This window comes from Lygodium microphyllum, chromosome 13 (assembly GCF_053477565.2).
Source record: "Lygodium microphyllum isolate KBCC chromosome 13, Lygodium_microphyllum_v1.1.10, whole genome shotgun sequence".
Taxonomy (NCBI): domain Eukaryota; kingdom Viridiplantae; phylum Streptophyta; class Polypodiopsida; order Schizaeales; family Lygodiaceae; genus Lygodium; species Lygodium microphyllum.
In genome coordinates this window covers 147,581,556-147,593,749 of record NC_141147.1, presented here as the reverse complement: position 1 = coordinate 147,593,749, position 12,194 = coordinate 147,581,556, and positions in this window count along the sequence as shown.

Sequence of the window (12,194 nt, the reverse complement as noted above, 5' to 3'; positions counted from 1 at the left end):
TCCTTCTCTTTCTCCAAGCACCCCTTGATAGGTAAGCCATCAATGAAAGGCATGGTAAGCTTAGAAATAAAATCTCATAGAATCTTGTTCATCCCATTCATCATATGGGCAATGGAATTAGTAGCTATGATGCCAGGAGGCATATTTCACGGTGGATTCCATGCCACGGTGGATTCCGTGAGGTTTTACGGTGGATTCCGTAAACTTTGATGATCGGGGCTCATACACAAAGTGGATTCTTTTTGCGAGAAGTTGATGGGGACGCCTGTCCTTTTCAAGCGTTTCATTAATTTAGTGTGTACATGGGTGATTCCATAGCGGATGATTCCGCAAAATGCATATTAAATTAATTAACGTTTATGATTTTTGAGTGCGCACTCGTAATAAATTAAGGTTAGGATTTATTTCTAACCAGTTGATTTATTTATGTAGCTGAAGACTGCTAGGTATTCACTTTTGTTGGTTTAATTGTATTATTTTACTAACGATCGTGAATGCTTCAGTCGATGTGTAGAGATAGCAGCAGTGGCGGAGGAAAGCATTGGAGGATAGCGAGTATTCGATTTATGGATTATATTTTGATAGGTGCCACGCCTATATTTTGTCATGCCTATTTATTGAGGCATCGATTATTTATTATTATTTTGTATGCGCATGGGCGCATGGTTATGTTATTTCTATTTGGACATTGTATTGGGCGTGCCAGACTCTTTGGGCACCATCCATTAGCTTTATTCCTATTTTTGTTAAAGCAAACTCAAAAGCTAAAAGCTTGCTATATTTTTGTAAATTGGGCTATTATTGAGCATGAAGATGAAATATACATAAAATACATGCTTTTTGGAGCGCTCACACAAGGCATGGGGAGAGATTGCACCCAATTGGTCTCTTGCTCTTGTCGTTCATGCTTTTTACCTTGTAACTTGTGTAAAAAGTAGAGTTCATTGTTCTTAGGGACCTTCCGGCATTCATTACGCGAACATACAGTGTCCAATCTGTGCACCAGTGGTATCAGAGCGGAGCTAAGATCAAGAGCTTCCAATCGCTACCCATCTCGTGCGAAGGTAGAGCTCCTTGAACGACCGGGCTCTACGGTCAATCTTGTCGCGAACCGTCGATACAGGCAGACTTCTGGCGATCAAGAACTCCTATTTCTGTTATTGGAACGTGAAGGACCGGGCTACAGAGGCGGAGGACCACTCCTTCAACTCCTTCAACAAGTCGTGGATAAACAGAGATAAGTCATCAATTTCATACTTTTCAAGCTTTAAGCTTTAAAGCTTAGAAAGCTTTAAGAAGCTTTAAGCTTCCAATTCTCAACGCGAGGTCTTTGAGGACCTCCGAATTTTTCGCGGCGTCATAAAAAATGGCCCCCCCCTCATGATCTGCGCCGTTTATGCTTATTAAGCTTTAAGCTTAAGCAAATAAGCTTAGTCACAGAAGTTCTTCCATTCTGCAAGTCACAATTAACTCCAGGTCACACTCAAACAGTCAAGTTCAGCAAGTATTTTCAAGTCAAATTCTGCAAGTCAATTAAATCGAATAAGTTCTGCAAGTCTGCAACTCTGCAAGTCACATAAGTCTGCAACTCTGCAAGTCAGACTAGTCAACTGGAATCAAAACTAACTTGTGCTCAAAACTCCTAGAAGGACTGTTCCTGCGCAGAAACTCCGAACTGCAAAGTTGTTCATTGGAAGGTACTCTACCCATACGCAGGTTTGCTGAAGCATTTTCAGCATACGAAGAAGGATAAAATGCAGATTTTTCAAAGATTGTGAAAGCTATACCCCAAAATACATAAGCCTTGTATTCCCGAACTTGAGCTACGCTCATCCCGCTAACTTGATTTTGAGTGAGAAAGGTCTTTTGAGTTTTGCAGGATGACGGAACCACATATGGATGATCTTATGGCTGAAGGCGACCTAGCTGACCCTACAATGGAGCAAAAGCTGGACTTAATCATGATGCAATTGGAAGAAGAACGAAGGGCTAGGCAAGCATTGCAAGCTCAACTGGCAAATTTACAAAGAGCGTCTACCGACAAAGAAGAACCTCAAGCTGAAGATCTGATTCAACGTACCATCGACGCAACTCTCGAACCTCAAACTATTCGCAAGGAATCAAATATAAGTAAAAGAAGTTTCAAATTCCGTACTTTCAATGGCATATGAGAAGGAAAAACTGTTCTAGCATTCATTAGTCAGTTTGATGACTATTTCCATGAGGAAACCTATGTAGAAAAAGATAAAATCAAGTGTGTCACTAATCATTTAGTAGACAAAGCATCTCTTTGGTGGATTGTAGTACGCAAGAGCATAGATTGTCCTGATACTTGGGAGAATTTCAAGAAGTAGTTCATGCAGAATTTCCTTCCACCACAATTTCATAAGAAAGCTATTAAGCAATGGGATCTTCTCCAGCAATGGGATCGTGAGCCTATACCTGAGTATACAGAGCGTTTTTGGAATGCATTACTCCAGCTACACATGCTTGAAGACGTACCTGAAGCGACACACAAGCGCAAGTATATGTCTGGACTCCTTGGGCATTACTACACTGAAGTTAACATGTTCAAGCCTGCTACTCTTGAAGACGCCATTTCACTAGCTCACGACACTGAAGATAAGCTACGAGGTAGAGACAGACGTCCACAGCAATTCCAAGCCAATAGTAATTATGGATCTAAGCAATTAAATTCCAATTTTAGAAGATTTAATCTAGGTCATTTCTCTTCATCATCTTTCCGCAAAAATTGGGCAAAACCACCTGCATTACCATCCAATCTCAATCAAAACCCTAAGCTTATTCCACAGCCAAATCCTAATGTACCTAGACTTCCTGCCATTGCAAACAATGTAGCCAAAGCCAAGCCAATAGTATGCTATAAATGCCACCAGCCTGGACATTTAGCAGCAAATTGTCATTCAAAGAAGCCACCTGCCCATATCAACTACCTTGGAGCAATGGACGAAGACGAACATGAAGATATGCCTGACTTCACTGAAGATGAGGACGACACTACTACTACTTCCGATACTTTACCAGGTATGCTTACTTCACATTCTTTATTGACTATGAAATGTTTGGTGCATGAAAAGAAAAAGATTATTTTGCATGATGACGATAGCACTCATGATTTTATTTCAGCAAAATTAGTAAAAGAATTGAAGTTACAGACTGTACCTACGCATTATTGCATCAAAGCTGCATTCTTAGGCACTAGGTATAATGGTACATAGGAAGTGCAAGACTTAGAGATTCAAATTGGTCAATACACTGAAAGAAGAAATTTTCTAGTTGTTCCATTACATTTGAGTGACATTATTTTAGGTATGCCTTGGCGTCACCAGCATAACCCAGATATAGATTATTCCACACACTCAATGAATATTAATTTTCAAGGAAAATCTATTACATTATATGGTCTGCATGCATCTAATGTCTTTCCACTGCTTTCGCATACTCAAGCTAAACGTGCATTACGCAAGAGTAGTAAATCTTATCTCATTTGGGTGAATGAATTGCAAGTAAAAGAAAGTCGTATGCACCCTACGCATAAAGAATTTCTTACACATTTTAAGGACTGTTTTGCAGAAGACCTACCACCTGGTTTACCTCCTTCACGTCCAGAAGACCATAAGATAGATTTGATCCTTAGCACACAACCACCTTGCAAAGCACCATATAGGCACAACCAGATAGAGCAAAAAGAAATCCAGAGTCAAGTTGCGGAATTACTAAATAGAGGATTGATTAGACCTAGCACTTCTCCATTCACCCGTTCTGTTAGTCAAGAAAAAGAATAATACCTATCGTATGTGCATTGACTATCGCGCTTTAAATAAGATCACTGTAAAGAATAGGTATCATATTCCTAGAGTTGATGACCTTATGGACAAATTGCAAGGATCTGTTATATTTAGTAAAATAGACCTTAAGTCTGGTTATCATCAGGTGAGACTAGATAAGTCTGACATATTCAAGAGTGCATTTAGGACACAATTTGGTCATTACGAATTTTTAGTGATGCCATTTGGATTGACTAATGCACCTGCTACGTTTAGTAGAATGATGAACCGTATATTTCTGAAATATCAGTATTGTGTAATTGTCTTCTTTGATGATATTTTGGTGTTTAGTCAAAATGAGAAAGAACATTATGAGCATTTGTCATTGGTTTTTCAGTTATTGAAAGAAAATCAACTGTATGCAAATCTTGAAAAGAGTGAATTCTTTAAAACAGAAATTGAGTATTTAGGTCATATTGTATCATCTAATGGAATTAAAGTTGATCCTAAGAAAATTGATACAATATTGAATTGGCTTGTACCTAAAAACGTGCATGAGTTACGCTCATTCCTTGGTCTTGCTAGTTTCTATAGGAAGTTTGAACGTAATTTTTCATTACTTGCTTTACCATTAACCAAACTTCTGAAGAAAGGAATTGTTTATCATTGATCCGAAAATCAACAGAAATCCTTTGACTTATTGAAACATGCATTAACCCATGCCCCTGTTCTACAGTTGCCTGATTTTAATATACCATTCTTTCTAGTAGTGACCGATGCTAGTGGATCAGGAATAGGAGCTATACTTATGCAAGACAATCATCCTATAGCCTATTCTAGTTGTAAGCTGAAACCTTGTGAACCGAAATATTTCACATATGACAAAGAACTATTAGCAGTTGTACAAGCATTAAGATAGTGGAAACACTACTTAATGGGTTCAGAATTTATGATTAAGACAGATCAGCAAAGTATTAGACATTTACTTAGCCAACCTCAAATCTCTGACCGACATATCAAATGGGCCTCCTTTATTCAAAATTTTCATCCTATCATTCAATACCAACCTGGACAAGAAAATGTAGTGGCTGATGCATTGAGTAGAAGACCTGCCATTCATAATATTTCTGTTTTATCTTTTGATTCTTTGATTGCTATGAAAGATACTTATCATCAGGATATTACTTTTCATGCTGATTGGAATAAATTAGTCCAAAATAATTTGATTCCTATTTATTCATTGACATATAATGATGGATTTATGTTTTATCAAAAGAGATTGTGTGTTACAATTCCATTCCAATCTTTTGTTTTGAATGAAATTCATTGTCCCCCATATCAAGGTCATAGAGGTATCATATCTACCTTACGTATGTTAACTGAAGATTTTTATTGGCCGCATATGGATGCTGATGTATCTAACTTTGTTTCTGAATGTTTGATTTGTCAAAGATTTAAGAGACATCATGGTAAACAGTATGGATTACTTATGCCTTTGTCTATTCCATCTAAACCTTGGGAACAAATTTCTATGGATTTCATTACTGGTTTACCTAATACTAAATCTAACCATGATATGATTTGGACAATTGTAGATAGATTTAGTAAACAAGCATATTTCATTCCATGTAAGAAAACTTTGACAGCATCACAAGCAGCACAGTTATTTTTGAAAACTGTTTTTACTAACCATGGATTGCCAAAAGTTATTATTTCAGATTGTGATTCTAGATTTTGTAACAACTTTTGGGTTACTCTGTTTGCTAACCTAGGCACAAAGATTGATTTCTCATCTGCATTTCATCCAGAAACTAATGGACAAACAGAAGCCACTAACAGCACAATTCTAGATCTTTTACGTGCATATACTATTTCTAAACCTCAGACATGGGACACACATTTGCATTTATTACAGTTTACATATAACAGTTTACCACACACATCTACAAAGAAAGCACCGTTTGAAGTGATTTATGGATATAGATTATCTACACCTGTTGCATCTTTGTCAAATAGAATTCAAAGTGGTGATGATATTGCTAGTATGCATAACAGTATTTTTGATAAGGTTAAACATATGATTGCTAAAGCCTAACAATCATATACCAAACAAGCCAACAAGAAAAGACAAGCAATGAATTTCAAAGTTGATGATTATGTTTGGCTGAGAATAGAAAAACGTAGACTGCAAAGTGTAGATAGACATCCAGTTGTCAAATTAGCCCCTAGATTCCATGGACCATTTAGGATCATTCATAAAGTTAATGATAATGCATTCAAGTTAGAATTACCACCTCATTGGAAAATTCACAACACATTTCACATTAGTTTATTGAGACCATTTAGAGGCCAATTACATGTGCACCCTGTTTATGAAAACCCACCTTTAATAGAGGAAGAGACTGAAATAATTGAACCTGAAGCTATTATAGACACTGACTTTATGACCACTAAAACTGGCCGTAGGTATTCTAGATATCTAGTTAAATTTAAGAACCATCCTGTAGAGGAAGCACAATGGATGCATGCTAGAGACTTAAATGCTTTCCCCACTTTGTTAGCTCCACATTGAGCTAATAACAATTGAGGTCAATTGCTATCCCACCCCAGGGGTATGATGCCAGGAGGCATATTTCACGGTGGATTCCGTGCCACGGTGGATTTCGTGAGGTTTTACGGTGGATTCCGTAAACTTTGATGACCGGGGCTCATACACAAAGTAGATTCTTTGTGCGAGAAGTTGATGGGGACGCCTATCCTTTTCAGGCGTTTCATTAATTTAGTGTGTACATGGGTGATTCCATAGCGGGTGATTCCACAAAATGCATATTAAATTAATAAACGTTTATGAGTTTTGAGTGCGCACTCGTAATAAATTAAGGTTAGGATTTATTTCTAACCAATTAATTTATTTATATAGCTGAAGACTGCTAGATATTTACTTTTGTCAGTTTAATTGTATTATTTTACTAACGATTGTGAATGCTTCAGTTGATGTGTAGAGATAGCAGCAGTGGTGGAGGAAAGCATTGGAGGATAGCGAGTATTCAATTTATGGATTATATTTTGATAGGCACCACGCCTATATTTTGTCATGCCTATTTATTGAGGCATCGATTATTTAGTATTATTTTGTATGCACATGGGCGCACGATTATGTTATTTCTATTTGGACATTGTATTGGGCGTGCCAGACTCTTTGGGCACCGTCCATTAGCTTTATTCCTATTTTTGTTAAAGCAAATTCAAAAGCTAAAAGCTTGCTATATTTTTGTAAATTGGGCTATTATTGAGCATGAAGATGAAATATACATAAAATACATGCTTTGTGGAGCGCTCACACAAGGCATGGGGGGAGATTGCACCCCTTGCTCTTGTCGTTCATGCTTTTTACCTTGTAATTTGTGCAAAAAGTAGAGTTCATTGTTCTGTCAAGATTGTGGGAGAGAAGGAAGGAGACTCACTTGAAGCTTTCTTGCTTGCACGATGGGGGAATACACACAAGGGTGGAGGCTGAAAACTGTTTTCCTCTTCTTAGTTGTGTAAGCCAAAAGAACTCTAGTACAAAGAAATAGAAGAACCCTATATATGGGTCTCAGACCAAACTCAACTAACTAAGGTGGCATGCTAACTGAGCCACGAACTAGAGTAGATAAGGATAGCTATCATGTAGCTATTATTCATGGGCGGTGTACCAACCGCGTCTGCCAAAACTGACAAGTCGGTGACATAAATACACAACGGTCACCCTGGCGTATCACGAGTGGAGCTTGATATCTCAACACTCCCCCTCGAGCTCAATCCCAATTCCTGCACACCAAGCAGGTCTCTGAACTTGCGCAGCTTCTCTGCGCCCAATGCCTTCGTGAATATGTCAGCTAACTGATCCTCTGTGCTGACATAAACTAGATCAATAAGACCTAGTAAAACCCTCTCTCGTACATAGTGATAATGCACCTCAATGTGCTTTGTTCTAGCATGATAGACTGGGTTATTTGCCAAGTGTATACTACTCATGTTATCACAATAAATGACAACTGGCCCATCTGTAGGCTGATGCATATCATAAAGTAGCTTATGCAACCAAGCTACCTCACATGCAACCATTGCTGCACCCCTATACTCAGCCTCTGTGTGCTGGACAAGGCAACTGTAGGCTGTTTCTTGTTGCTCCAAGTGACTGCAGCACTCCCAAAAGAGAACACATATCCAACAACATAGCTCAAATCTGGCCTGGTAATAGTCATATAAATCAAGCTTCCTACTATGCGTCTGTACATAGTAGGGTCTTCTAGAAGCTCACCTGCATCTATGCTCAGCTTCACATTCTACTCCAAAGGAACTGAAATAGGCTTATAGCCTGTCATCCCATATTTGGACAGCATGTCCAATCCATACTGCCTCTGCAAGAGCTGTATCCCACTTGGTGATCTAATCACCTCAATGCCCAAGAAATAACGCAGCTCTCCCAAATCCTTCATCTCAAACTTCTGCTTCAATAGCATTTTCACATGAAGGATATCTTCATCACTGTACAGCATCAGTCTAGACAACCAGTACATCGCTATTCGCAAGGATTCAAGACCATGGTTTGGGCCTTATTCGGTGCAACCTGTCCATGACAATGTTACATATTCCTTAGTAGAGCTTGATGGTATGGCTTTGCAGATACCAATTGCAGGAAAGAGAGTCAAACTATTCAAGAGGAGAGATGATGTAACTTATGTAGTTGACGAGTTGAATGATGAGTTTTATGATGGATTTGATGTAGAAGATGATGTAGATGAGGATGTGGATATTGCATATGATTTTATACAAGATGAGGAGATCACGTTGAGTGTTGAGCTTGGCGGTGATGAGGATGGATAGTTGTGACCTATCTAGAGGATGTGCAAGTTTGGAGGGGGCGAATGTTGTGATAGTACACGTCCACCACTACCAACCTGAGGTTGGAGTTTTTCACCAGGAATTTGAACTCATTAGTCAGCATCATTAGGAAAAAAAATTCCGTTATGTGTGTCTTTTTGTTTTTCATTCAGTTTGAACTGTCGATTTGAACCTAAAATTTTTGTATGCACCGAAGAGTACTTAGACGTAAATAACTGGTGTGTATGTCTGGTTTGTAGCACCCTTGTGACTATGTATGGAAAGTGTGCTTTACTTCTTGAAGAATGTCATATGTTTGATAACATTCACGTTCAAGATTATGTCTCATGGAATGCGCTCATAACGAGTTACTCTAAACATGGGCATGGTTGTACTAGGTTTAAAGATTTGGAAAGGGAACGAGGAACACATGTTCAAGTTATGGCAAAAGGACTAGAAAGAGCTACTTTGGTTGGCAGTATACTTGTGGACATGTATGGTAAATGCTGATTTCTTGCAAAAGCATGGAAAGAGTTTGATAGGATTCATATGAAAATTGAAAGTTTGTGGAATACATTAAGCATAGCATATCCTGAACATGGGATAGGTTTGAAGTGCCTATCCATAAGCAAGTGATTGGTTTGCATAGTTTCTTGAGGTTGTGAAGCAAATCACTTTGATCACAATTGAGCCAGTGTTGAAGTGGAGAAGGATGCTATTATGAAGGAATTCCCTGTAACGTGTCCACGTGTTCGCTCGCAGGAAACGTCTTAACAGTCCATTGGGAAGAGAGTCCAAAAAGCACCGCCCGACACTCCCACGGAATGTCACAGGGTTTGCAATCTAGGTCTTTTCGAGTCTGCCACGAAGCGGAAGCATTCCGTTCGTTCCCACTTAGGACCGACCTGAATCAGGATTCTCCTAGTGGTCAAATTCCTAGAACGATAGCTAGCATCGAACCCCACGCAAACTACTTTACGCAGAAACGTCAGGGTCGAAGCAGATTCATGTTGCACTTGGTTCAAGGAGAATGGGAAACAAGAGGGATGCAAAGCTCCACCTCTCTGGCCATAAGGCATAGTCCCATTCTGTTCCCCTAAAATAACATAAATCGGGGTTCTAAGGCATAGACCTCTCGCAGCGGGTTCGGTCCATGTTCTCGGGGCAGCTAACAACCCCCTTGGTTAGGGTCAGTCAGACAGTCGGGGATAACTGATGCTGCCTCTCCCTTCAGGCCTTCAACCTGAAGCATTAATTATCTTTCTATCCTTAGTTCATTGAGCAAAGAAATACAAACAATGCTCCTAACTTATACAAACACAAACAATCCAGTGGTCGCTTTATTTGGCCAACTGCTAAGGAGTGAATCCTTTTCTCTGAATGCATCCAGCATTCAATCGGGGATCAAATTGCGACTTGGCAAGATCCCCAAGGGTTTGTTTGTTTACCCTTTTGTCCTTGGGTTAGGGTCATACCTTGTCAACCCAAATTAACCAATACCTGAGGTTTCTTAAGTTAAGACAATAAATCCTGGCGACCATGTCGCTCTAACCTAATTGATCCTTTGCTTACCAGGCAATACATAACTTCCCTTAACTTGGCAAATTAGCCCAAGAAAGGTGATGTAACAGGATGTCTACTCGTCCTCTTGCAAGTTCGAACCTGCCAACCTTATTCCAAGGAGAGGCAATTTTATCTTGTGGTTAAACCACAAAGCCATGCGACGTTGCAACTTATTGCACAAGTGTCGCATCTAACTCATGGGATCATTCACCCATCAACGGCGTTTCTTGTCAAGGAGTATGTTTAGTCAAGATGTAGGGTTTGGGGTGTCTTCTTACCCAACCCAACGCTAACCTTGCCAAGCCAATAACGTTTGGGCCTAGGGTTTCTAGGCTCAACCAGATGCCGTTCGATCCTTAGGGTAAAAACCCTAGTTCTTTATTGCATGGGTGCCCAATTAACCAAAGCATTCCGTGAATGTGGGTAGGACCTTTGGGTTTGAGGGTCTTGACTTGGCGTCCAAATGCGACACTAGGCTGAAATTTCTAACGTGCTAAGCCCTAGTTAGCACTTGAGGTGTTCATCGTATCGACTAGTTATGCTTCTACGAATCCCTAGAGAGTTATGACATAACAAGTGATTTAGCTAAATTGGTCTACTTGTCTTGCGACAAGGAACGATGCTAAGCTTGTTCTAAAGTTGTAAATAATTGCAACATGCGACTCATTACTTTTAGGCAACTAAAAGGTTTTGCAATAACTATTTCTTTTCTTGCTAAAGTCATGACAAATGACAATTTGGAGAATAACTTATATAAAACCTACAAGGATTTACATCAAGGAATTATTCCTACAACCTTTCGTTTAAAGCAATTGAATTTCATGCTTTGATAAGCCATGCAACCTTTTCTAAATGCAACTTCGATGAATGAAGTTTACGCATGATGAATATGTAATATGCAACCTTAATCCATTCTACATGCATTTTCCATGGTTTCACTTTCAGGCCGTGCAATGGATGTTAACAATTTTCTCATGCGAGTCATAACAAAGGAAGTTATTGACTAATTGCAAGATATGCTTGTTCTTTCACCGCCAATCAAGGATGCACTTAACAATTTCCTCTTTTTCCCTAAGCAATATGCATTTAGGCTTATCACTTTGGAAATGCATAAAAAGGCAATATGCAACTAAGCTCGTAAGACGAACAAGTAATTTATGTTCATAACTTTGGAAATGCAAGCAACCCAATTGCATGACATGCACCAACCCTTGTCCATCATTCAAAGAGATAATTTCTCAAATGGACTTTTATCTTTACTACATGAATTAACGACAAGTGTGAATGCATTCTTCCTATGGACTTAAGCGTGCTTAAAGCATTTCTTTTATGTGGAATTAGACTCGTGGAACCTGGGCTTGTGGGCTTGTGGGGATGTCCACATGTATGCTCGAGTTTGAGTCCTCCGCGCATGTGCCTTGCGATTTTGGCTTTCAAGCCATCGTTGATGACTTGAACTCCGCGATCTTTTATGCGATATCTGAATTTCCTCCGAGCTTTGGCAAAACAGCCTCCAAGTCCACTTGCTTTCTTCCTTGCGCAGGAATTACCCTTTTACAGGGTGTGGATATTAAGACCCCGGGAAATAGACTCATGCACAAGGCCTAAGAAAGCCTTATCCTTAGAAGATTCTAAGGAAGCTTCTTTAGTTTGTCAGAACATGACGTGGGAGGAAAAGGGGGTAATGATTGGAGAAGAAGATTCGATGATGAAAAGGGGGGGGGGGGGTAATGATTGATGGCGATGATGGCGGGGAGTATAGGCGGCAGCCCAACGCTGTAGGCAGATCGTGGCGCAATAGGGCGGCGGATTTTGGTAGCTGTAGCAGAGCACCCGACGGCTGTAGGCCGTGTGTGATGGCGGGATGGCGACGGCCAATGCCAGCATGCACGGCAGTAGGCACAAAAGAATCCAAGCATGCATCATATTTTTATTTTTTGTCAAGAGAATAATACTACATTATTACAAAATCACCAA